We start from the raw sequence: 23,711 nt of genomic DNA, 5'->3' as shown, positions 1-23,711 counted from the left end.
CTATTAGAAGCTTGACAGGAGCCGGTGCTGTTTTGGTGTTGAAAGACCCTCCCTTCTATTCCTTGCAATTAATGGTATTCGAGCCGCGGGTACAATAGCTTGAGTTCTTTTTCTAAAGGGGTAAAGAGGAGTAGAAACTAGGGCTTGAAGTGCCAACGTACACCTAAAAAGTTTACACCTAAAAGTTGTTAGAATGGCTGACAATAGTAAAAAGAGTGAAATTAATGTTGATAACTTTGATTTTGTTAATGAGCAAGATATTAATGATGCTTCCATGCTTGTTAACTATCTTGTTTCTAGGCTTCAACAAGCCATGGGAATTCCATCTCTCCAAAGTGAAGTGCAACGACAGCTCCGTGCTCACGGGATTCTCCAAGCTCATCACCATGACGAGAGAACACCTAGGAAGCCTCTTTGTGAGACTCCCAAAAGAGGTCTCTCTCTGATTCGGGAAGAAGAAGAGAATCCATACGAAGGGCTCAAGAATTTACTTCTTCATGATGCATCTCCTTCCCAAAGGAGAACTCAATAGCCTCCACTGAAGGAACGAGAAAGAAGTGAGTCTCCCGCCACCTCGGCGGAGATGGCTCAATGAAGACGGCAGGCTAAACGCTCTCCATCACCACCAAAACGGAGAAGACCATCGCACCCTTCTCCACATCATAATTCAAAGAGGGATGATAAAAATCAAGAGAAGAAAAAGGCGAGAAAGAGGACACCCTCTTCTCCATCTTCTTCATCCTCTTCCTCTTATGAAAGTGATGGTGAAGACAACGATGATCAAGACAAGAAAAAGGCGAGAAAGAGGTCACTCTCTTCTCCACCTTCGTCAAATCCTTCACCTTCTGAAGAAAGTGATGGTGCAACCTTTCAACCATCAAAAAGAAGAGGCTATAGGAAATCCTATGCCGCATGGAAGAGGTCATCCAAGTTAAAGAAGTTGAAAGAGGGAGGGAAGAGCATCTCTTTCCTTACCTATGATGGTACCTTTGGTGCTACGGACAAAGTCTTGGCCTTTATCCAACAGTTCGATGTGGCGATTGGAGATGAGGGCTTCACGGAGTCCTCTAAGCTATGCCATGTAGCTATGCACTTTCAAAAGTCTGCCAGACAATGGTGGTCTAGCATATGGGCCAACGGTGAATCTCCACGAACATGGAAAGATTTAAGAGCTTCCATTATGAAGTAGTTTTTGGCCACCGATGCCAAAAAAAAAAGTATTCACCGAATGGCAAAGATTAAATCTCTCTCCCTATGAATCCATCCACAAATATGTAGACAAGTTTTGGGACCTACACCTCAAAGCCACTGTCTTCAAAAAGTTGGATTTTGGAGAGCAAAAGCAACAATTTTTGTGCAGGCTAACCGAAAAAATGGCGGAGTATGTCAACTCCCAAAGGCCACGTACCATATCGGCAGTAATACACCATACTATGGTGGCCTCTCGAATCAAGTTCCAAACAGGGGCTAAAAGAAATAATAAGCCCACAGAAAACAAGGGTTCCAACGAGCCTAAGGGGAAGGACAATGTCCAAAAGTCTCCTAAGGGCAACTCCAACAAAGCTAAAGAGAAGGGAGTTTACAAAGGTAAAAACAAACTCTCTCCTTAAGAGCTTGAGCGTTATCGCAAGGATAATCGGTGTTTCAAGTGCGGCGAACAAGGGCATACGTACCGCGCTTGTCCCCAAAAGAACAACCGCCAAGATCCTCCTAGAGCTTCCTTGGTTGAAATCCAAGAGGAGGAGACTCACCAAACTCACCACAAAGGATCTTCTCTATGCCATGCTTGGGGAAAGGTAGGAGAACATGATGCTTTTATTCTCTTTAACCCTGGTTCTACTCACAATTTTATATCTATAGAGTTGGCCACCAAGCTAGGCATACAAGCCTACGAGATGGGAGATGTCCTACCCGCAGACAGTGCTTTCAAGGAGCAAGAAGCTTCAGTCACTCCCTTAATCGGGAAATTGAGGCTTATGTTCAAAGCTATGTGGACAAAGAGGACTTCTTTATCTCTCCTCTCAAGCATGAGGATGTAATCCTAGGGGCACCATGGTTTGACCGCCTGGCTGCCAATGATAAATTTCCTGAAAGGAGAATCTCTTTTAAGTTCAGGGAAAAAGACATGTATATAGATGCTAAGAAAATGGGTAACACTATCCCCATTGTACATACACCAGCTTTCAACAAGTCAATAAAGAGCTCTATTTCCGTGTACATGATTTTTGTTAAAGATTCTCAAAACGAACCTAATGCTTTAGCAAAAGAAAATAAAAGCAACCAAAAGGAATTAGAGTTATCCAATTTTCTCAAGGGATTTCAAGATGTTTTTATTGACGACATCCCTAGTGCGCTACCTCCTAAACGAGGTAATGATGACCATACAATTGAACTTCTTCCAGGAAGTTCATCGCCTAACAAACCTCCTTATAGAGTTTCTCAAGATCCACAAGAAGAGATTATGAGGCAAGTGCATGAGTTAGTTGAGAAGGGCATGGTTAGGCCTAGCTCATCTCCATTTTGCTCACCTGTGCTATTAGTGCAAAAGAAAGACGTCACATATCGTATGTGTGTCGACTATAGAGCACTAAATAGGATCACTATCAAGAATAGGTTTCCCGTTACACGGGTAGAAGACCTATTTGATAAGCTACAAGGATCGACCTACTTCAGTAGGATTGACCTAAAAAGTGGCTATCATCAAATAAGGATAGTTGATCAAGATATTGTAAAGACCGCACTTCGCACCACATTTGGTCTTTTTGAATACATTGTCATTGCTTTTGGCTTGACCAATGCACTAGCCACATTCAACTGCTTGATGGAGAAGCTGTTTAGGCCTCATCGAACCTTCACTGGAGTGTTCTTTGATGATATTATCATCTACTCTAATTCATTAGACGAACACAAGAAACACCCTTAGGTAATATTTCAAGTTTTGAGAGAGAATAAACTTTATGTTAATCGAAAGAAAAGTGATTTTTTCTTACAAGAGATTCAGTATTTAGGTCACATTATCTCTCAAGATGGTATCCAAATGGATCCATAAAAGTTAGAGGTAATAAAAAAGGATGGCCTAAACCAAGGAATCTTCATGAACTAAGAATCTTTATAGGTATGTGTGCATACTATACACGCTTCATAGAAAAGTTCTCACAAATTGCGGGACCATTACATGACCTAACAAAGAAAAGCGTTAGGTATACATGGACTGCTAAGGAGAACAATTCTTTCGAAAAGCTTATCTCTCAAACTGTGCCTACACTACCGGATCTCTTAAAACCATTAGAGGTCCAACGTGATGCTTTTGGTTATTGCCTTGGATCTGTTTTGCTCCAAAAAGGGCACGCCATAGGCTATGAGAGTCGAAGGCTCGACCCTGTTGAGCAAGCTCTAGGCATTTACGAAAAGGAACTCCTTGCAGTTATACATCCCTTAGACTCATGGAAGCACTATTTATTGGGGACTCCTTTCATTCTATGAATGGATCACCCAAGTCTTAAGTACTTCATGACGCAGACCAAACTCTCCGACAAACAAATGAGGTGGGAAAATTTCCTTTCACAATTTCATTTTCATATTTCTCACATTGCTAGCAAGCATAATGAAGTAGTTGATGCACTCTCAAGATGACCGACAGTGAATGCGGTTTCCATAGCAACTCACAATCATCTATCTTCAATGATAGATGAGTATGCTATTGATCCCGATTTTAGAGATGTGATTTCAGCCCTTGCATTAGGGAAGAAAGAAGAACCATTTACTTTACAAGATGGTTATCTTCTCTATGGCAATAGACTATGCGTTACTAACTCACTACTTGAGAAAGTAATGTATGAATCTCATGCTCCACCTTATATATGCGGGGCATAGAGGGATTCAGTCTACCTTAAAGGGAATTGAAATATATTTCTATTGGCCTACCATGAAAGTGAACATACAAGAGTATGTTTCTAAATGTGTGGTATGCCAAAAGACAAAATTTGATAGAGGGAAGCAACTTGGATTGCTTCAACCCTTGTCAATCCCTAATTCACCATGGGAGAGCATATCCATGGATTTTATCTTTGGATTGCCTAAGTCTATCCATGGGAATACGGGAATATGGACGATAGTAGACAGGTTCAGTAAACAAGCTCATTTTATACCTGTCAAAAAGACTATCAAAGCCCATCAAATGGCAACCCTCTTCATTTCCCAAATTTTCAAGTACCATGTCTTGCCAATGTCCATAGTGTCGGATAGAGATCCTAGAATGACCAGTAATTTCTGGAAGGGTCTCTTTGAGAATGTAGGGACAAGGCTAAACTTCTCTTCGGCCTATCATCCACAAATGGATGGCCAAAGTGAAATAGCTAACCTAACAATTCTCGATCTACTAAAATCCTATGTAACGGAAGTAGATCAAAGATCCCAATGGGAGAAGTACTTACCCTTAGTGGAGTATGCTTACAATAACACTGTACATACTTCCACGGAAAAAGCACCTTTTGAGGTAATTGAGGGGAGATCAAAAAGTCCCTTGCTACTTAAGGTACATGGGAAGATCTTCACTGCAGATGAGTATAGCCAAGACCTACAAGAATCTTTTCAAAAGATTAAGGACGCTATCCCTATCTCACAACAAAGGAAAAAGGCTGCCGTTGACAAGCGCAGAAGATCCCAAGCCTTTAAAGAAAATTATTGGGTCTTATTAAAGTTTCCCAAGGCTCGATTAAGGCACACGACGGGCAAGAATCCTACGGGAAACCAAAAGTACTATGCTAAGCTAGCAAAAAGGTACTATGGTCCCTTCCAGATTCTTAGGCCAATCAATGAGATAGCCTATCAACTCAAGTTTCCCAATCATTGGCTCATACACAATGCTTTTCATGTGAGCCTATTAAAGCCTTACAAAGGAGAGCCACCTCAAGAACTAACTATTGAAGACCCACCGGAGATCGAGGACCAAGAGGAGGTGCTGCAGCCCGAGTCCATTCTCTGACATGAAGACAAGGTACTAAGAGGCGGTAAGACTATCTGACGATATCTTATTAAGTTTAATAATTATCCTTTTGAAGATGCTAGATGGATGCAAGGCATACAATTAAAGGATAACCTAAACCTTGTCAATGCTTACAATGCTTCCCAAGAGTAAGAAAATAAACAAAATGTTAAAAATGAACAATGTTTTTTTATGTCTTATAAGACTCTCTTTTTCTTTATTGTGCACAAAAATGAAGTAGTATGCATGCTTAGATCAAGTTTGTGGAGACGACGTCTCCCAAACACCAAGTAGAGCTTGTCACTCTACTATGGAAGACTGATAGGACTAATGTGCAGACATGCTTGCGGAAACCTCAGGCTCTCAAGCGCCAAATGGACTAGTCATCCATTGTGGAATGATGTCGTAGGGTAACATAGGGATCCTCTACCCGCTAAGAAAAGGACTCATGAATATGCTTTATCTTCTCTACACCATAGTCGAGGATGAGTATGATTTCAAGAGAGAGGTAATGTCATAATAATCAATATCTAATTCTCCTAAATGATTTTCTCATATTAAACTGATCATTTAATGTGGGGAAGTGCAAGGGGAGAAAAAGCTAGAATATTTGTTACTATATACATGTGGTAGTGATGTGTGTGAACACACTAGGACCGCCGGGGCATTTTTTCCCTCTTTAGGAGGTTTTTTCCCCCGTGCATTATATATATGCCCATCACTCTAGGGCTATCTATCTTTCCATTGCACACTAAGTAACACACTCTCTATTGTGTGCCTTGCGCTTCCTTCGTCTTCTCCAAGCTGTGTGTGTTTCTCTGCAACCCTAATTCCAACAATTGGTATCAGAGCAGGTCACATCCTCCCGGGCTTAGTCGCCAGCTACTCCAGTACACGCCTGCTCACTTTCTCGGATTTTAGTGAGCTTTGGCAAGTGTCTACTCAGAATTTTGATTTGGGCTCATTTCGGCCTCCGTTTCCACTACAGGCAGTACTGCACAGGCTATTTCGTCATTTTGTGCAAAATTTCTGTCAGTGCCGTTTTTTGCATAACAGGTGCCTTATAGTCTTCTACGGTTTGTGCTATATAGCACAAGTTATTCCCGCTCCGTTTCTCCTATTTTCGGGCAGTTTTCACATGAGGTGCAGCATTTACCATGGCTGGCAACAACAACACAGATGTGTTCAAGATGTTTGCTGCTGAGGACAGGTTGGATGGGGACAACCACCCTATGTGGACTTATATGATACAACATGTTCTTGTGTCAAAGGGTGTCTGGAACATTGTGTAGGGCATTGATGTACGTCCTAGTTCTGAGGATGTAGGCGATGTTGAGGATGTTGCAGGTCTTGCTGCAAGGATTGCAGTTGTTAGAGTTGTTTTGCCTACGGCATAACAAGCTCGTTGGGATGTTAAGGATGCGTAGGCTCATGCATTGATTGCATTGTCTGTGAAGCACACCATTGTTCCTCACATACGTTCAGAAAAATCTGCAAAACAGGCTTGGGATATTCTAGTAGGTCTTTATGCAAGCCGCAATGAGGCTAAAATTGCTTTGCTGCGTAAAGAGCTAGAGTCGAAGATTATGCATGAGGAAGATGATATGGACACTTTCCTTGCTAGTGTCAAGGATATCAATGAGCATCTTGTTTCTGCAGGTGAAGTCATTTCAGACAGTTCCCTTGTGCAGACTGTTCTTGATGCCTTACCAGATTCCTATCAGACTTTTGCTAGCACTTGGAGACTGATGACCCAAGGAAATCTTGAAGTTGTCAAGTTTGATGCATTATGCACATTGCTGTTGCAAGAGTCACTTTCTAGAAAAAACACGACTAGGCAGCGTGCAATTGAATAGGCTTTTATTGCTTCTCAAAGAAAGGGTGGTAACAGTAATGCAGCCACTTCTTATGGTTCTGCTGCGAGTGGCAAAAATTCTGTTCCTAATGCTTCTGCTGGCAGCACTTCGTCTGGCAATTCTGGTGATAAGGGCAGAAAGAAGATGCGTTGCCATTATTGTAAAGCTAATGATCACTTGATCAAGTCGTGTCCTAAGTTGAAGGCCAAAGAGGCTAAGAAGAAAGAGGGTGGTTCCACTGCAAATGCTGGTTCCACTACAAAAATGCAGCCATTGTTGAGTCTTTTGTGAAAGGAGACTGTGTTGCTGATGTTGATGCAGAATGGGCTTTTAGCGCAGAGTGCACTTACAATTCTGCTGTCCATGATGCATGCTTGTCAGTTGCTGCAGATTCACATGTGTGGTATTTCGACAGTGGTGCTACAAAGCACATTACCTCACATCGTGAATTGTTTACCTCTCTCGAGTCTGTCCCTCATGGGAATTCAGTCACTTGTGCCAACAACGCCTCTTATCCAGTTCACGGAGTTGGAAATATTGTGCTCACTGCTGCTAATGGCAGTTCCTTCACACTTGTTGATGCACTTTATGTACCTAGGATCAAGAAGAATCTCTTGTCTGTATCCGCACTTGCTAGACTTGGACTTGTAGTCAAATTTGTGGATGACAGATGTACAGTTCATGATCTCAGTTTTGGTGATGAAATTGTTGCATCTGGCCTTTTGTGTCGTGGGCTATATAAGCTCACTTTGTATGACAAGTGTGGACAAAACTTTGCAAATGCTGTTGCAGATTCAAGGGCTATTTCAGATGTAAAACTTTGGCATGCACGTTTTGGTCATCTGAATTTTTCCAGTTTGCTGCGTTTGCAAAAATCTGATATGATTGCTTCTTTGCCGCCTCTTGAAGCACCTGTCAAACATGTTTGTGAAGGCTGCATTTTGGGTAAGATGCAGTGTTCTAAGTTTCCAAAGGATGGTTCAGTTTGGGCCATAGGCAGGTTGGAGCTTGTGCATAGTGATGTTTGTGGGCCCATGCAAACTCCGTCCTTGGGCAATTACCTGTACTTTGTGACTTTCATTGATGATTACTCTAGGCATGCATGGGTATTTCCCCTTAAAGCGAAGTCCGAAGTTTTTATGTGCTTCAAACAATTTCTGGCTATGCCTGAAAATGTCTTGAAATGTACTATGCGCACCCTCCGTTTCGATTGAGGGGGGGAGTATATGTCTCATGAATTTAATGCAGTTCTGGAGTCGTGGGATAAAACACTAATGTACAGTGCCTTATACGCCTCAGCAAAATGGTGTTGCTGAGAGGAAAAACAGGTCACTGACAGAAATGGCACTGTGTATGGTCAAAAGTCAAGCTTTATCGCATTCTTTTTTGTTTGAGGCCATCATGTGTGCCACTTATGTACTTAACAAGTGTCCTACGAAAGCTTTGCAGTCTATTACTCCATATGAAGCATGGCATGATAGAAAGTCTTCTATTGAGCACATGCGTGTTTTTGGCTGTTTGGCATATGCTTTGGTTCCACAAGTGCAGCGCAGAAAATAGGATGATAAGGCTGTCAAATGTATTTTTGTTGGTTATAGTGCTGAAAGAAAAGGTTACAGGTTGTATCATCTGCAAACAAAACGTATTCTGGTTTCTCAGGATGTAGTGTTTGTGGAAGATTCTGTTCAGCCCTTGTTGTCATGTACCAGAGACAGTAATGTAAGCTCACAGTACATTTATGACACTTTGTTGCCTCTTTTCAGTGGTGGAAATACGAATGTAAGTTCCAATGAGGCAAATGTACAGCCTATGGGGGTTTCTGAAAATGTTTCAGATCAGCCTATTACTGATGCAGATATACATGATGTACTTGATGAGGAAAGGGCTGAAAATGAGCGGGCTAGAGGTATGCCAAAATGGCTGGTGCATACTTTGCGTGATAGTAAATTGGATGCACGCTCTCGCCATGCATCTTATGCATCATATTGTTATGCTTTGGCTGTGTCTAGTTTACATGATGTTGAGGAGCCTCTGTCTTTTGATGAAGCACAGAATTCAGAAAATTGGATGGCTGCCATGCAATCAAAATATGATGCACTTATAGAGAATGACACATGGACTTTATGTGATTTGCCTCCTAGCAAAAAGGCCATTGGTACGAAGTGGGTTTAAGGGTTGAAACGCAAGCCGGATGGTGAGATCGATTGCCATAAGGCTCGACTTGTTGCAAAGGGTTATGCACATCAAAAAGGCATAGATTATGAAGAAACTTTTGCTCCCACTTGTCATATGACTACTGTGCGTTTTCTATGTGCATTGGCAGCTCATTTTGGTTGGGATGTACATCAATTAGACATTGTTACTGCTTTCTTGAATGGTGACATATTTTAGGAAGTTTATGTAACACAGCCTCGCGGTTTTGTCATAAAAGGACAAGAGGACAAAGTGTGCAAATGTAAGAAGGCTTTGTATGGGTTGAAGCAATCTCCTCGTGCTTGGTATGAGAAAGCTGACACTCATTTGGTTAAACGAGGCTTTCGTAACAGTCCAACAGAAAGCACATTGTATCTAAAGCATGAGGATGATGTATTTCTCATTGTGGTTCTTTATGTTGATGATTTGTTGATCATTAGACCAAATGAGAGACATATTGCTGAATTTAAGGCTGATTTGAATGCTACTTTCAAGATGAAAGATTTGGGGCTGTTGCATCATTACTTGGGTATACAGTTTAAGTAGTGTGATGGTGGTATTGCCTTGTGTCAGAAAAGTTACATAGAGACATTGCTATGAAAGTTTGGACTTGAGGATTGCAAACCTATTGCCACTCCCATGGAAACAGGTTTGAAGTCGAGTCAACATGATGCTGGTGACCTTGCTGATGTCACTCTTTACCAAATTTTTGTTGGCTGCCTCATTTATGTATGCAACAGGAGGCCGGATATTCAGTTTGCAGTCTCAGAGGTCAGCAGATTTATGCATAGCCCAGGGTCTAAGCATTGGTAGACTGTCAAGAGGATTTTTCGCTACCTTAGTGGCACTTTAAATCTTTGCTTGTTTTATCCCAAGGGGGAATCATTGCCGCCAGACTATGTGTGAAGTAAAGAAGACTATCTCTTCCCAAGCTTTAATGGAGAGCTCATCACCTACTCCAAGCTTGTGAGATAGAAGCCTACATCGACATACTCTTGGCTTGTGGATGCAAATCCAACCAAGAGCCAAAAGCTTCAATGCATGCTCATCTCCTCTACCAAGCTAATTACTAAGCTAAGCTATGCTAATATGAGTGATTATGTGAGGAGATGTACATCTTTCTCATAAGATACTCCTCCTTCCTCTCAATCTACTCTCATACTCTGCTAGCTCTCACCATCTTCGAAGGTGTGTGAGGTCTTGGGTCTGAGACCGGGGACAATTTATGTTGTGTTTGCTAAGTGTTTTGCTTAGTGCATGAAGCTTTCATATTCATTGCACTAACTAGTCTTGAAGGAACACAAAGAATTGTATTGTACAATGTCTCTCTTGATGGGAGAAACCATAATACAAGCCTTTTGGAGGGGGGACCCGCTCCATGCAAATCCGGTCCTCAACTGTTGTCAATAGCTTAATTTCTCTCTCTTTTGAAAGTATTGTTGATGCTATCTAACTAGGTGTTATGCTTTTTGTTGCTCTCTCCACCTAAGCACTCTTGTAATTCTCATTAGGAATCTCTTCTGATGAAATGCCCACTATGTTCATGCTAATTTCCGCTACACACAAGTTTTTAGGCCATTAAATGTTACAATATCAAAGAGATTCGATCTGCTCCAATGAACAAAGTCAGAGAATACTACGAAGGGGACGAAGGAAACACCACCCTTCCAGTGAGGTATGATGGTATAAAAACCATGGCAATACTGGATAGTGGGGCAGGCGTAGCCATAGCCATGAAAGCAGTATGGGAATCCTGGAGACAACCAACCATTAAACAAACTCGAATGAAATTGACTGATGGACACATTGAAAGACCACTAGGACTACTTGGAAAATGATAGTTAATTTTTGTGGGATTGAATATCAACACACTTTTTCCATAGTAGACTTTGGGAAGAAACTCAATTACAAAATCATATTGGGAAGACCTTTCATGTGACATGTACAACTCATCCAAGATTGGGAAAGCAATTATCTGTATTTGAAGCAAGTGGGATCAATAACAAGGGTTAATCTAAAAGATCACACATATAGAGATGTCATGAAAACGCCCATACAAGAGTTCAATTCAGTCTCCTCGGCTGAAACTAAGCTTCCATCGTGGTTGAACAAAGACACTCCTATTTGGATGTGTGGAGCTTCAGAAAATGGGAGTTTAAAAAGAGAATAATGTGTCTTAAAAAGGGATTTCACAGACAAAGCTTATGTACCTGAACCCTTTCCAGAGCATTTTTTTGAGCCATTTGAGTGGACTCAAATTTTAGCGACAATGGATGTATGTGTAAATACGTCTATGCCTACTCAATTTTTCAATGAGGCCAGCTATGACATAATTCCCATCCAAATGATTTCAACCCTCCACATTGAAGATAAAATTGAGAAACCCAAGGACTTGATGAAAGCTCAACAAGTATTTTCAGACCTTTCCTATGATGCAACAGATGAGTTAGAAGAACGCTCAACTACCTCAAATGATTCAGGATCGGAAAAAGAACATGTGAGAGCTAAGCTACTCATGAAAGGAGGGGAGGAAAAGTTTTTTTCAATTTTCAAACCAGAAATTAAGAAGGAAGAAATGGTATGGACAAAAAAGAGACACCAGAAACGTGAAAGCTAGACCTATGCCATCAGTCTCCAGTAGAACAAAGTTCCTGATGCACATAGATGCACATGATTGTGTCAAGGAAAAATCACCAGCAGATATCCTTCAAATGAAAATCCAAAAATCTCAAAAACGTCGAGAAAAACAAGGAAGGAAACTCAAGCAAAGCCAAAAGAATAGGACAAGGAGTCAACCATGACAAGAGTTGAGCGGAAAAAGAAATATCAAGAGTTGAAAACATCTCTATAGGAGATAGATACGACCGAAATGGAAATCACTGAAGAAGAGGGTAAAGATGTAATGAGTGTTCCATCCCATTACAAGAAATATACTCTCCAAGATAAAAAAATCATAGTCAAACAACCTGTTAGAGAATTAAGAAAATAGGGCGAGTCCTACGAAGGGCCAGAAAATGCAAAAAAGATAGATTTGGCCGAACTAGGAGAAGAGCCTAGTCCTGCCTACATTACAAATGATCTAACAGAAGAAGAAGAAGAAGAAGAGCTTTTCTTAAGCTTACTGAAAGAATACCGAGATATCTTTGCTTGGTCTTATAAGGATCTCAAAGGTGTTGATCTAGAAATCTATCAACATACCATACCCATGAGACATGATGCAAAACCAAGTAGACAAAGACCATACACCTACAATGAAACATTTTCTAGGAAGATCAAAGAAGAGATTGAAAAACTAAAAGAAGCCGAATTCATTTATGAGATTGAAAACACAGATTGGATATCTCCAATTGTGGTATTACCCAAGAAAAATAGAAAATTATGAGTGTGTGTCAACCCCAGGGGATTCACTTACAGTTATGGGGGGACGTGACCTGCGTGTAACCATATAGGAATAACCCCCTATCTACGGACCCTATAATAATAGTCCCAACCCCTATACCCCCCTTTCTACGGTGTTTGTATATTCAACTTAACCCCCTCTATAATATATATACAGATTGTAGATATTGTCATCTGTTTAAAAAATTCTAGAGTTTCATTTGTACATTGCCACTAGTTTTAAAATCTCATCATAAGTATGTCTCCTATTGAGGAGGATTGCTACAAGGGTTGTAAGGCTTCAAAAATGAAAATAAAACTAAAACCTCCATATGGATAAATTATCTAGATATCGATTACAATAATGGCATGGTCTCCAATAAGCATCACCAAATCTTGAGAAAAGTGTCATAGATCTTCAAAGCCCTCCAAAGCTTGTTTTAATCTACAAGAAATCATCGGTTGAAACTAAGCTTCTTTCTAGGAATTTTTTCTTGAAAAAATTGAAGTAAAAGTCTTTTAGATCATTGGTTTCTTTTATGTTTATCAGTATACATATAAATACATGTTAGACTAAATTACTTATGTAGAACATGATACCTTTCACGTAGTCATTGAAGATCTTACAATCATCAGCATCAAGTTGATATTTCCTTGTCTCCAAATCATATGATAAATTAGAAATGGAAATCACTGATTCCAAGGGGACACATTGATTGTCGATAAGGTCATAAGTGTAGCTCCTTGTTCTCTTTGCTTTTTGATACCATGCTAAATGTATCTCCACATTCGGAGGACGATAAAGAAGATCAATTGGACCTCTTACCTCTTTCATAGCATAGCCCATCTTTCTTCTCATTTCCATAATCCTGCCCAAGTACCAGGTACCTTTTGTCACACCATGACTCGTACTCGCAAGTTTTCCTTTCCTTCGACACTCAGAATTCTCCTTTGAAGAGGTGCTTTCAAACAAAACAGCACAGTCTGATCCTACTACAAGGCATCTTCCTATCTGAAACTTTTGTTTCATATCAATTGTTGAGAAGAAAATCCCACTTTTCACCTTGGTAATTCTATCCTTGGACAATGTAGGGTTTCCATTCAACTGACTGACAAGAGTACTCTTGCAGATTTTCTTTCCATCAATTTCCACAAAAGGGGATATGTCACTTGCAATGTTTTTCTCTTCATTGATTATAGAGTCCATAACATGACGCAATTCATACTCAACCACACAAACTTCATCTTCGACACATACACTCATTTCAAATCTTTCATCGGTGATCTCGAGAGAAATATCATCTACGTTATCTATTTCTAAGAGTTCAAGTAGGACACCTGTATCGAATAGATATGAAAGATCTCTTTCTTCCCACCCTTCATGCAACCAAGATTCATCTTGCATACCTAACAAGACACAAATAACCTTCGCTTCTTGTAAACCCTCTTTTAAAGCATGCACTATATGCCCATCTGTATCCACAGAGGTAAAATCTCCAAGATCATCCATGGCAATACCATGTGCATGGTTCATACTAGACCATATGCTTTCTTGTTTGGAGTGGGCAGCTGGAAAAACAAGTGTCTCTCTTGATTTCATCTTGGAAATTCTATTTAGTGCTCCTGCACTACTTAATAAGTCATATCCATCATAAATATTTCATTCCTGACCATGCCACCAACTTTGCTAAAGAAATTCTCGTAAGCATCAGAACCAGTTGAAGAGAATTGAAATTTTAGTTTAGGATGCTTCTCTCTGAATACTTTAACCAAGAGAACCACAAAGTGACATGATAATTGGATATCAAAGAAGGTCTCTCTACTCATGAAGTTTTGTTTTAGAGTATATGCATCATGGTTCATGATCCATGTATGTCAGATCATGGACACATATATAGAGACATTAAAGATTACATTGGAAGAAGATTTTTACATAGTTCACTTATAATGTAAAAAGTGTGTTTCATACCATTTAGTGCAAAATGATTGTCTTGCATACCTGAGAAAGAATGAAACTTTTCCAACGGCTTTGACTCTCTCATACAAAGTGAGAGTTGTAGATAATAATATATCAATATATGTTTCCACTATTGAAAGATACATCTCTGTTGCCAAAGTTCTTTCTTGATGGATACCTCCTTCATCCCTCATAGCTTTCAAACATGCTTGCACTTTTCTTCCTGCAAGTCTTTGTGCGGACCTCCAATTTTGTCGATCCTTTCTCTCAACGTCTCCTTCTTGCAATCCGTGCTCATCAACCTTGAAACGTTGGTAAACAAAAGCCACATGGTTCAAGGTAGCAGGATCCCTACCAAGAACAAGTCTTTTGGATGCATTGTCCAATGGATTAATTAACTTCTTTCCATTGTGAATAAAGTCAGAGTCATGCAGATCCAAGATGTTACCATCAACATCCATGTTAGTTGTTAATGGACAACCTTTCCAAGGGATTGAGAACCTCTTACTTGCAAAGGAAGTGTAGCCCTCAATCATGATCTTCCTCCATCGAGCATCCCCATCGGAGGCATGACCAATCAAAGGGCCAACTACATTCTTCGAATATACATTCCAATATGATACTACTCCATCCCATTGTTCTCTTATGAAAAAAGAGTCAAACCTATTGCAGGTGAGCTGAACTAAAAGAACAAGCTTTGGTAGACAATCAATGAGAGGATTTGCAATCAAAACTCTAGCATAATGTGAAATCTCATTCTATTGGAAAGAATCAACTATTTTGTTGTATCCATCCTCCCCTCCCCAACTCGTACAAGAAACGTTATTCACCTCCAGATGCTCAGAGGAGTTATAAAACTCTTCTTATTCTGGTGGTTCTACAGTTTCATCTCCTGCTGGTATAAGGTTTACCATGTAATAGGGTAGCACATCATAGCCATCCTTATCGCAAAATTTTGTCGTTGGGCTATCTATAACGGTACAGGCATCCAATGTTGCTAGTATGTGTTCCCATTCCAGAGGTTCTAAGGTATCTTCGGGAAATGGTTCCAGAATATAATCCTTGTCCTCAATAGCTCTTTCTAAGACTCATTCCTCTTTTAAGCTTCCACAATGTGAAGCTCCGCACATCGATAGCTCTTTTTCTGGCCCTAACCATGCTAGGAGTTCGGAACCTGCCAATGTAGCTAAATCAAACTCTTCCACCGGTGTCTGGTTCACATCTTTGTAACTATGGTCTTTCAGGTGTATTTTGTTTGTTGTCTCGCCATATCTGAGGTATATGTGGTCGTAACCCCAATCTTGGACCATCTTTAATTGTCTCATGAATGGTCTTCCCAAGATGATCTCGTAATTGTTCTTTTTGTCGAAATCGACTATTGCAAATGTATACTCATACTCGATTCCGCACAAGGTGACAATTACTTTTTCTAAGATTCTTAGAGGCTTTTTCATGAACCCATCTACCAATTGCAATTTCATTATGGTAGCTCTCAAAGCTGGTTTTTCCCATTTTTTCCAGATTTCCTTGGTGGCGATAGCGACTCCTGCTCCACTGTCAAGAATAGCTTTGGAAACTACACCTTGGAATTCTACTGGTAATGTGGTGTTTCCATCTTCTCCCTCGCAATATTTTCCAACCTTGTTTTAGGTACTGGCCTAGTGTTTAGTTGAGGCTTGTTCAATTCTCTGATCCCTTCTTGAAGCGTCGAGGTGGGGTATTTTACTCCAAAGTTTTCTAAGCATTTTCCTACTGTGGTCCACATGTTTGGTCGTAGCCTTAGGAGTTCGGCTAATGTGATTGTGCATGCCACCGGGGTGGACAATAACTAAATTAACCCTCGTGAATCCATCACCTTGGTAGAAGAAAGCCTTTGAGATGGGATTTCTCTCACATCAAACTTGGCTTCATACTCCCCTAGGTAAGAGGGTAGAGTTTTTAGCGAGTCTGGTTGGTTGTGCCCCGAACTAATTGATCCTCAGTCTCCCCCTTGTGAATGCGTATCAAAGTTCATTTGTGATCTTGCCTCAAATTATTCAATAGGAGGTACGATCTCATTTTTCTCTTTTCTCGTGCTATTCATTTGGTAGCTCACCCTGTTAGCTTCGTTGGCATCACGGATTTGCTTCCACAGGTCATCTAGACCGTTACAATCCTTACCCATTTTTACCAATGTTTTAGGCTGGAAACCATCAATTGTCCCATCTGTTGTATTTGGCACTATGATAGGCTCTCCCCTAGACTCAGAGGCATTCATGAGTCTCTCCTTCGTTTCTCTAAAGTTGGTTTGATAGGGGTTGGATCTGGTACTTCGTGCCAACTGACAGGTTTACCAAGCGGGTTTTCTATCAAGGTTTGAGCTGTTTCAATCATCTTTCGACACATTTCCAACCTCTGTTTTTCTATTTCTGCATATGGATAAGTCATCCATCTTTGCTCTTGGGTTTGGTTGTTTTTGAGTCTGGCTTCATATGATTTTAAAAGTGCGTCTAACTGCTCATTTACCTTTTCTGCCAACACTGATCCTCCTGATCCTGTACTTTTGGGTTCTTCTATTTCCTTGGGTGCTATGGTTGCCGCAGTGTGTGAGCTTAGACTAGCTAGATCCTCTAACTGCTCTAATCTATCCTTCATGTGTTTTAACTCCTCGAATAGAGTCGTTTGCTCTCGTTCTCTTCTGGCTTTCATACGTGCCTTTCTAGCTTTCCAAGTGCTTCTCTAATTTTTCACTTCTGAACTTGGGGCATCGGTTTTTGGTTCTTCAATTATGGGTTCATTCGTCATTCTTTGAGCTTAGACTCGTGTCACTACCTGAATAGGTATTACTGTCTTGTTTTCTGACCCTCCACTGGAAGGCACTGCTTCCAGCATGTTCAAGGTAGTTTTTGCTCCTTTGCTCGGGTTCTTAGGGAAATCAGGAATCAAATGAGTAACTCCACACTCGGTGCAATATGTGTTGACTCTAATGATTTCATCATGAGGACAGTCTCTTAGCTAATGGTCTCCACCACACTTGTAGCAGGGTCCCTTAGGCTGTTGAGGTGCTCCTGGAGCTCCTCTTTGTCGGTATGCATGTCTCTGCCCGCCCATGCCTCCGTTGGCTATGAACAACAATGTTCGTTCATCCAAGCTATATCTTCCTTATCCTGCTGCCTGTGTAGTTGTTGGTGGTCCCGCACTTCCCATCATGCTCCATGGTTCTGGCATTGGGGGTTCTTCCATTGGATAATAGACAGGATTTGCAGCATATCGATTGGGATCTTTGTAATATGCATGCATAGGCACCAAAGCCTTCTCTTCTGCTTCGGTTACTGTTGGTGTGTATCTTACGCCGACTGGTCGTAATCCTGGTAGGGGTGGTTGCTGCCCCAACACTGGTTGTGGTCTTTCTATGCCTACAGGTCCTGGTAGGTTGCCTGCTTGATACCTAGGCATCTGTGGAAGTTGAGGAGATGCTACCTGAGCCTGGGGAGCATAAGGTCTCTCTCTCACATATCCCTTGTTATAATAACATTCCTCCGTCACATGGTGTGTCCATTTTTGTTCAATAGCACACCATTTTGCTTGTTTAGCCTGAGGTTTGGCGTATAGGTTAATCTTTTTTAGCACTTCCTCTACAAGCTGCTCCTGGCTTAGAGCTACTTCTCCTTTTGGTGTTTTCTTAGCGGACTTGCTTCCACTTTGTTGTGAGGATGAATCGTCGTCAAGATCCTTGAATTCACCCTCCTTGTAGACCGCACAATTGTCTACAAGGTAAAGAGCCTCCTTAGTTAAATCATTTAACGTCATGCTCCTCTTCATATGTAAGTCCTTCTGGAGATCTGCATTCCTTAGTCCTTGAATAAATATAAGCATAAGTCTAGACTGAGTTGGCAGTTCTTCCATAGGGTAGAACTTAACAAATATTTTTAGTCGTAGGGATTCCTTTTGCACAGACTCCCCTTCTTTCTGTTTGAATTTATGGATTTGTGAGACTATATTATGAGCTATCCCCCTTTGTGAGACTATATTATGAGCTATCCCCCTTTGTGAGAATTCCTCAATAAACTCGTCAAACGCCTCCTCCATAGACTCAAAGTCTCTACGCTCCACAGAGTCAAACCAAGTAGCAGCATCCTCCTCTAGGGTCAGTCCAAACCCTGCAAATTGGGTAGGGAAGTCTAACACCTCTTCAGATCTAATTACACGCACAAAGGCTGCTCCATGATCTCTAGGATCTCTGTTTCCTGTGTATTTCTTGTTTACCCATTTTGGCACTTGAGAAGGTCTAATTCTACGATGGTCTACAAATCTCATCATTGGATCTCCTTGTCCTAATCAATATACCTCCTCTGGCCTTGGGTAGTGGGTGGGTTCCTCTCCCAGTGGTGCTCCTAAGCCGTAATTTCTGACGGTTTTTGCAAGAGATGGTTCATCTCTTCGAACTCATTCTATGGGTTGTCTTCCAGGCTCTGTTGACCCTTGATTTTTTGGCTTACTCTCGTCCTGATACCGTGAATAGAGTGGTGGTTATTGTAAATCCCTTAGCCCTCGTGTGGCTGGATAACCATCTCAGTTTAGGTCTTGTTCCAATGTTGCACTCTGTCAAAGCCATGTCTGCAATGATGGTAGAGTTGCTGGTTGGTTCTGGTAGTTGAACGTCTATTGTCGGGTAGAATGTGAGGTCGCATCATACTCTTCTGAAAAGGGATTTGTCGACTTGCTAGGGGTGTAGGAAACCCTTGGCACTTCCTCGGGGGCATATGTTGATGCTTCTGGAACTATTTCCTTTTCTACCTCCTCTGGGAGAATACGTTTGTATCTCGCCCGTACCTATCAACAAAAACTATATCCTTCCCCATAGCAATTTCATAAGAGAATAAGTAAAGAACCTTGTCTTTGCTTAATTTGTTTGGGTAGGGTTCTTTGCATTGAAAGTAAGAGACTATTTTCTCACTCTCATGCTTGTAAATTCCCACATTCTCATTATAAGTTGAGACCCTGGTTGTTTTCTTATCATACATAAAAAGAGCTTCGGGTCGATCAATGTTTGGAGGCAGCTCTTGAGTTTCTGAAACCATTTTTCCTTTTGCCACATTATCTCCATATCTATTGTAATCCTCAGGGTTACTAACTATCAGATAGTGGTTTCCCTTTTCGTCGCTGAATCTATCTCCATCATCATAGACTCGAATTATCTCCAGTCTCTGAGCAGGTCTTTCTTCAATACAAATACACTTGCGTCCTCAATAGTCAGAGTAAATTAGGGCTCCCCTAGAGTTTGTTCCTTCTAAGAAGATTATAGTGAACTTGGAGTCGTTCAAAGGATTTTGGGAGGTGCTTCCTCCTGGCATTGGTCTTTCATAGGAGAAACCTCCTGGTTGTTGACTACCCATCATGAAGAAGGACTTATCGGATGAAGTTTCAGTATCACTACCCTCCTCAATGATTGGTGCTAATGGATTTATCCTTGCCTGAGTTACACTCTCTTCTGTGGACACTAAGATACCCTGATCTCCTGCCACCTTTTGATCTCTAAGAATGTGTCTTCCTGATCTTAAATTCATCAAACTTAGTAATGCAATTTATCACAAATCCAACCACTCACATGGCAAAGGATGAGTTTCCGCACAACTTCTTGCTTTTCCTCTGAATATACCTGTACACAAGCGTTTAATTTTCGCAATCGAATCAAAGCATTTAACCCCGCTAGAGGTGGTCTTAGTAATGATTGGTATAACTGGAGGGTTAACCCCAACCACTACTATATTTTATACACTTCTGATGTTTTGGATTAGGCTTGCTAATCTGAAAATGTACTTCCCTCGGATGTTGGTCAATTTACATGGAAAGTCTTAATTCCATCTTTGCTCCGTCAAATGGTCAAACAAGGTCCAAACTCACTTCTGAAAGAAGTTTTGGAACCCTCAAGTCAATTGGAACATCACCCTATGTCCTCACTCATATTTTCTCTTCACTAAGTCCCAGTAGACATCCTACGTGTAGGATGTCTCCTGCTATGTTTTGCCTGGGTTTTGCACTATAGATTCCCCTTGATGTGCTAATGTCCACAGCTGTTTTTACTTTTTGATTTGGACACCTAGAAGCTGGTCAATTGATTAAAAATCTGTTCCAGTAGCCTGCTGTTGGTCTGACCAGTCAAATCAACTCCAATTTGGACCAAAATTGACTAGGAGGCTTGCCTTAGGCTATACGACACCCTGCTATGCCTACAGTCAGTTTCTCGCTCCAATTTCATACATTATACATTCTACGTGTAGCATGTCTAACTGATCAAAATGACTTCAAATTCAAAGAATATACTCTTCTTAAGGTGTTGATCACTTTGGTATGCTCAAAATTAGGTTTGGAGTGCCAAATCACACAGAACACATCCTACGTGTAGGATGTCTATATGGTATGTCTGACCCCAAACTTGAGCCACAGCTTCCCCTTGATATCAGCAACCCAAGGCTATGCTTAGATTTTGGTTTGGATTTCAAAAGACCCCAATTTTAGCTATTCTAGCCCTTTTTCAGTCAAAAATGCTCAACTCTGCTTAAAGCCCTTTCTCACCCAATTGAGATGAAACCTTTCTCAGGCACTCAATAAATCATGCAGATTATGCTCATGCAACCATCCTATGGTTTTGGTCTTAAAATAATGCCTTGGCACAATTTGGGTAGGATGTCTGGCAATTTCTATCTATCTGGCCTTATCGTATCAAGATATAGTTAAACTTCCACTTTCCGGGTGAAAATAGGGTAAAACCTACCTTCTCAACACACTGGTCAACTCAAAATTTCAAAATTCATACCAGATCACCATGTAGACATCCTACGCGTAGGATGTCTCCTGGCTTAAAATTTAATTTTTTCCTGACAAAAATGCTCATGATGCTCTGTAGCTCTATCAGAAACACTCATAGAAACTTTTGAACTTCACTTTAGCTTTCAAACACTCTTTTGCGTCTTTTACAACCTTGATGAACCTAACAGCAAGTATAACATGCATGAAGTGCTCTAGATCATAAATCATGATATCCTACTTACCCTACTCCTACTCATCATGTGAAATGGTGATAATGGTGTCTTGGTTGCTTCCTGGCCTCTCTGGACTCTCAAGCTCTCCTTTCACAGCCTCTATCACTCCAACTCCTACTCTCTACAGCACAACTCAACTAATACCTAGAACTATCTAAGTCTACCTAAGTCGAAGGATCTAGGTTAGACACTCACTCCCTATACTCCCTCTAAGACCTAGAGAGTCCTCCACCCTCTGATCCTATCTAAATGTAAAATGAGACTCTGGCAAGCCAGAGAATCCCTATCCTCAAGGACTAGTCTCGGTCACCTACCTAGGGTTTTCATCCCCGGCAACGGCGCCAATGTTGGCAGATACACCGCGACGGACGTCAGCACAGTGAGAACTCAACTAACAAGATTTGTCAGCTAAGGACGAAGCTCGACCCGCAGGCGCGTGGAAGCAAGCATAGGGTGTCAATCTACACTCGATCGACTCTTGACTACTTCCTACAGAGGTATCTACCCAATGTCTAAGCTACAGCCTTCAGGAGTGCATAAGAGGAGGTTTCCTACAATACTTTCAAGAGCCGAATACCCATTAAACATTCTCGAAACGCCACAGAACTTGAAGGAAACCCTACTAACACCAATAGGTCACTCTCCCTAAGGTCCATGAACCAAAATCCCAACCCTAAACACCTGGTGCAAAATCACGTAGGATGTCTAGTCGAAATTTGTAGGTCGTTGTTTCTGAAAACTAAAGTACCTAATGTGTAGCTCTACTCAATGCGAATGCATGGATATGCTGAAATGCGAAAACTGACAATGTATGCTCATCGAATCACCAGATGTAGCTCGTGGATCGAGTTCGCAAAACCGGATCGTACACCCGCAATGTAGGTATCTGTGCGTAGCTCTCGTCGGGGGCGACACGCTGCACTTCTCCGCACTTGATTCCAACCACCGGTGCGCACATAGCGTCAAGATGAAACTCTCACTCTCTCTCGTACACAGTACGCTCACTCACAGACAAAGCTTTTTTAAAAATGACAAAGGTGTTTTTCATTAAGGTCAAAAGTGGTATAAATACCTTACAATCTCAAACCCTAATGTTCCAATTTAACGATCTACTCAATCTAAATGTCAAAAATGGGATACAATCTAGAAACTTCTGTAAGCCCCAATATTTACAAAGGTGAAATGTCGGTTTTTCTCAAAGAATAGTTACAAAAAATAATATTCCACCGACCAATCATTCTCCATAGGGTGTGTCCAGCTGCTAACAGCTCTCCAGAATGGCATAGCAATGAAATTTTTGACAATGAGGAAAGAAGAGCAAGCATCGAAGAGATGAAAAGAAAGGCAGTGGCCGCACATTAGGAGAAGCCTCAATAGAAACAGGCAAGGTTTGAGAGAGAGAAGCACTCTTATGAACAAAGCCGCCAATCTCAAGGCAAGGACCCTGCAAAGTGGGTACCTATAGAAGTAAAAGGACCAAGAACAAAGCACCCTGCACAAAGAGAAGTAGAAGATCCAAAGGATCTATTAGAAATAATGTATTGGGAGGTAGAGACATTGAAGCTAAAAGAAACTCAAGAAGTAGAACAAAATCTAGAGTAGCTGCTACCAAGTAAAAAAAACAAGCAGAAGAAGCAATTGCACAAGGAGAGGCTCAACATAAACAAGGTGACATGTCTCCCCGACCTTCTTCACCTACTATGGAACATCATGACCATCCCATGCCAAGCCCTCGACCATCACCAATAGATAGAACCACACAAGCTGATCCCACTAAGGAAAAAGATCTTGAATAGAAAGAAGAAGCAGAATCTGCACAACAGACAGCTACTACTCAGGAGCAAGCCAAAGCAAGAGAACAAGAACCGGAAAGGGCAGCAAGTCTTGCACAAGAGGAGTCAGCAAGGTTTGAGCAAACAAGGGAAAAGGAAAAAGAGGAAACACCTTCTACCTCCACACAGCAAGAAACCCCGGGGGATTCGGTGTGTTTTTCCGTATGGTACCATGTGAGTGTACAATAGGGGGGCTTTTAGATTTTGTACATAAGCGTATACAATAGGGTAGCCCCTCATTATTTCATACTCATACCGTACACATAAGGGGGGGGGGGGGGGGGGGGGGGGGGGGGGGGGGGGGGGGGGGGGGCTTACATTGGGGCTACATTCAACTACCTGAGCCACCTTAAATACATTATTAAGCCTCTCTCTCTCTCTCTCTCTCTCTCTCTCTCTCTCTCTCTGTGTGTGTGTGTGTGTGTGTGTGTGTGTGTGTGTGTGTGTGTGTGTGTGTGTGTGCGTGCGTGCGTGCGTGCGTGCGTGCGT

The sequence above is a fragment of the Adiantum capillus-veneris genome, chromosome 5, assembly GCF_014529385.1.
Source record: "Adiantum capillus-veneris isolate H3 chromosome 5, ASM1452938v2, whole genome shotgun sequence".
Lineage (NCBI taxonomy): Eukaryota > Viridiplantae > Streptophyta > Polypodiopsida > Polypodiales > Pteridaceae > Adiantum > Adiantum capillus-veneris.
The sequence above is the reverse complement of the archived record's forward strand: the minus strand, read 5'-3'. Positions refer to the sequence as shown.